The sequence below is a fragment of the Physeter macrocephalus genome, chromosome 7 (assembly GCF_002837175.3).
Source record: "Physeter macrocephalus isolate SW-GA chromosome 7, ASM283717v5, whole genome shotgun sequence".
Classification (NCBI taxonomy): Eukaryota; Metazoa; Chordata; class Mammalia; order Artiodactyla; family Physeteridae; genus Physeter; species Physeter macrocephalus.
In genome coordinates, this window is record NC_041220.1 from 131,715,323 (window position 1) to 131,719,619 (window position 4,297).

The window sequence follows — 4,297 nt, forward strand, 5'->3', positions numbered from 1 at the left end:
TTTTTTTTTTTTTGTGGTACGCGGGCCTCTCACTGTTGTGGCCTCTCCCGTTGCGGAGCGCAGGCTCCGGACGCGCAGGCTCAGCGGCCATGGCTCACGGGCCCAGCCGCTCCGCGGCACGTGGGATCCTCCCGGACCGGGACACGAACCGGCGTCCCCTGCATCGGCAGGCGGACTCTCAACCACTGCGCCACCAGGGAAGCCCGATGCAGTTTTAAACGTTATTGTTTTTCTCTATAGTAATATCCCTGCAATCCCCTTGGTTATCTCCCTCAAGTGATATAAAATGCCCTGACTTGTGTGAGAAGTCTCTAACCTTTAGACATCCTCACCTAGCTTTCTTTTACTGGAGAATTGGTTTTCATTCTGAGAAAATGCTCCTTCCTTTTACTCAACAGTGAACTGAGAGCCCTTAAATAGAAATGAAGGGAGATGGGAGAGGGGCAGGTTGAATTTGCCACTCTGTCCCCCCAGGAGAATGAGGAATCTAGTTCTCTGGAATCTAGGGTTTCGAGTGTCTGTTTGAAAGGAAAAAAGGCATTCCTTGGTTATTGTGACCTATTTAAACATTCTGTGGAAGTTGCAATCATTTGAGGTTTTCTAAGAAAGGAAAAAGAAAGTCTAAATATAATCCTAAAAGGCAGTTAGCCTGATAACAAAGCACACCCAGTTGCAGAGATTTTCTCTGGAAATTGGCAAAATAGGCAGAAATCTTCCCTGGCTATTACTGACTGTACCTGCTGCTACACTTTATTTCATGCTGTCTCTTCCTGGCAATACTATTGGTCTTCTTCCATGTGGGCTTCCCCAAACTTCATGCCCAGGGGCACACACATCCTACTCCTCCCATCTGGAAAGCTCTGCTCACTTCTCCCCAAGCTCTCCTCCCACCTGCCCTCAAAAAGCAGCTTGAGAACACTTCACAGAGATACCCTGAATGCCGGCTCCTCCATTATCCCCTTAGCTCTTTCTCCCAGCCTCCCAACTCTTAAAGCCTGTTAGCAGTGTTTCCCATCCATTGTGCTGTAATGTGGGACGGCAGAGAATGCAGGGCCAGGCTCTCTGACCAGCGGTAGGGATGGATTTCTCCTGGTCCACCCATACTCTGCCAGTCTGCCAGCAGAGGCTGGTGGTGCAGGCCAACCGTGGAACTACATGAGGCTCATCTCAGCCCAGCTGAACAGATGCAGCCTGCAGCAAGCAATGCATTGTGTCATACTTTTCCTGTCCTTGATCATTATGAACATTTGACTTCATCTTTTCTTCCTAGTGGCAGGTGTTTCCATAGACTTTGTGCTTGCACCTATTAAAGAATGTTGCTTAGTTGAAAGAAGATAAGTGCAGCTAACAATTATTGAGAGCTTACAGTGTTGTAGACATTCTTATAAGCATTCATTTAATGTGTATTAAACTCATTAACTCATTTAATCCTCCCAACAATACTATGAGGTAGGTATGATCCCATTTTATGGTTGAGTAAATTAAAACACAGAGAGATTAGGTTACTTTCCTAGGGTCACACAGCTCATAAATGCCAAAGCTCAAGCCCCTAACCCTGAGACTATGGTCACTCTAGGCTTTGGGGTCATACAAGATATGCAGGACTTAATGAACATTGACTGCACTTATGAGGCAGTTCAGTCGTCTCCTATCTTCATTACACTTATTTTGAAGCAGTGGCTCAGAAAGAAAGTGTAGAGAGCTTAGAAATTTAGCTCTAGGTGAGGTCATGTTGTCAGGGAACCTGAGGCCCTGGAGCAGTTGGTTGAGAGTCCTGTGTACTTCATCTCATCTGACCTGGATCTTCCTGTCAAGGCTGCCGACAAGAATGAACAGGGAGCGCTGCGTAGTTTGTATTGTGTATTCACAATGTTCCAGGTGCCAAATAGAATTCTCAGGAAGTGGAAGTTTTGCCCCTCTGGGGTTTTCTATACTAGGATATGGCTGTGGTTTTAATGTTTTGGTTATTCAAATGATGAGAAGGTAAATATGTACAATAATTAAAAACTTCTTTATTTTATATAAAAGGGAAACTTTGAAAACTTAGATTTAGCAACTAACTTTTATTTAGAACTGCCATTGCATCTAAGATAAAGTTTGTCACAATCTAAATCTGAAACTTTCAGGATTGCTTTAATAAAATCTGAAAAAGTAATTTGTCATACTGATCTATAAAAGTGTGAATTACCCTAGGGGTTAGCAGGTAAGTTTCTGTAGTAATTAGGTGTGCCAGAAATAATTCCCTCCCTCTCTCCCCCTCTTCTTCCCTCCTTTTCTACATTTATTTGCATTGCATCCTGGCCTCTCATGTCATTCTTCTGGGATTGTCTAATGTAATGAATTTCTCTTCCTCTACCCTGGAAAGTACCACTATTTCCATTATCTCATGGAGCTATATGTGTGTGTGTTTTGTTGATCTTGTGGTATTTCAAAGAACTATAAAAATCTCAAATCAGGAATGATCAGGGAAAGGGAATTTTATTTTTTTGTTGTTAGTTATCTATTTTATACATATTAGTGTATACATGTCAATCCCAATCTCCCAGTTCATCACCCCCTCACCCCCACACCTTCCCCTCTTGGTGTCCATAACCTTGTTCTCTACATCTGTGTCTCTATTTCTGTCTTGCAAACCAGTCCATCTGTACCATTTTTCTAGATTCCACATATATGTGTTAATATACAATATTTGAGGAATTTTAATGGAACAATTTTTTCTCTTGAACTGAGGGTTAATCAGGATCCTTCTCTCCATAATTTTTCAACTTCTTGATTGCAATTTTTTTCCTAATCCATGAGTGCACTCTCTGGACTTTGATGAAATGAGAGGCTATCTGGTGAAAAATGCAAATTGGCTAGCAGTCATAAGCCCTGTATTCAAGTGTCTGTTTTTTCACTTGCCAGCTCTCTGGTCCAGGGGAGTTATGAATTTTCACTAAGCCATCTGTAAAATGGAGACAGTAACACTTGCCCTACCTACCTCATCAGGGCTGTAGAGTGTATCAAATTAGATAAAGAGAGTGGAAAATCTTTTAACAAATCTTAGGTTTTATTTTGAAGACGGTGACAACTACCAAGTTTTGGGTGCCAGGGGCCATGTGCGCTGTACACATTATTGTTATTTCTGCAACAGACCTAAAATGTATATATTTTTTTATAGATGAGAACAGTTGTCATGTCTCCTTAGTCTTCTCTAATCTGTGACATATCCAGTCTTTTTTTTGTCTTTCATGGCCTCAGCACTTTTGAAGACAACTGGTCAGTTACTTATAGAATGTTCCCTAATTTGGAATGGTCTTTGTTTTTTCGTTATTACATTGAGATTATGTCTTTTTGTCAAGGATACCACTGAAGTGATATTAACACATTATATCAGGGGCCACATGTGCCAATATGATTCATTAGTATTGATGTTAGCCTTTATCACTTGGCTAAGATGATGTCTGCCAGATTTCTCAACTGTGAGACATTATTTTTCCCTTTGCAGTCAGTAAGTGTCTTCTGGGGAGATACTTGGAGACTATGCATATATCCCATTTCATGTCATACTTTTGCCCACTAATTTTAGCACCCATGGATGGTTCTTGCCTGCATCTTTTATCACTGGGTGTTTGTCTACTGGTGATCTTTCTATTTCCCATAATTTCTTTTAAATTTATTAATCGACATCCATTGCAAGAAGGAGCTGTCTCGTCTCCTGTTTATTTAATTTTTGCTTTATATTAGTATGGACACAGGGATCATAATTTGATACCATCATTATTTATTTTGTTGCTTAAATTGAACCAGCTTTGGTCTTTGGGAGCTCTTTCAAGTTGCTTCTCTGCCCTTTCAACATGCCCCCGATTTTATTTTTGAGCATGTTCTTACTTGGAAGAATAGGTAGTTCCAGACCATCTTCAATTTTCCTTACCCTACCCCTGGACTCAACCATTTTTCTGGGGTTAATTCTATAGCCCTGATTCCTTTTATTGAGAAATAGTATTTTGAACCAAGATCTGGGCACCAGGTATGCTTATTGCTACAGGATGTCATTGTTTCTATAGAACAACAGAAACTCAGTCAATAGAACTAAGAAATTTATACATTCATATTTATTTCTGCATCTGTTCATATGTATACATAGTAAAAACCATGTGTTCTTACCTTACTCAGTACCACAAGTTTCATTCTAGCTTTTCTCCTCTCCTTATTTGTAGCTTTTGTTGTGGTTTACAGCAGGAAACCTAGCTCTTATTATCCACAATATATTTACTTAATTTTAAAAATCTTAGTATACATATAAAGTAGTTTCAGA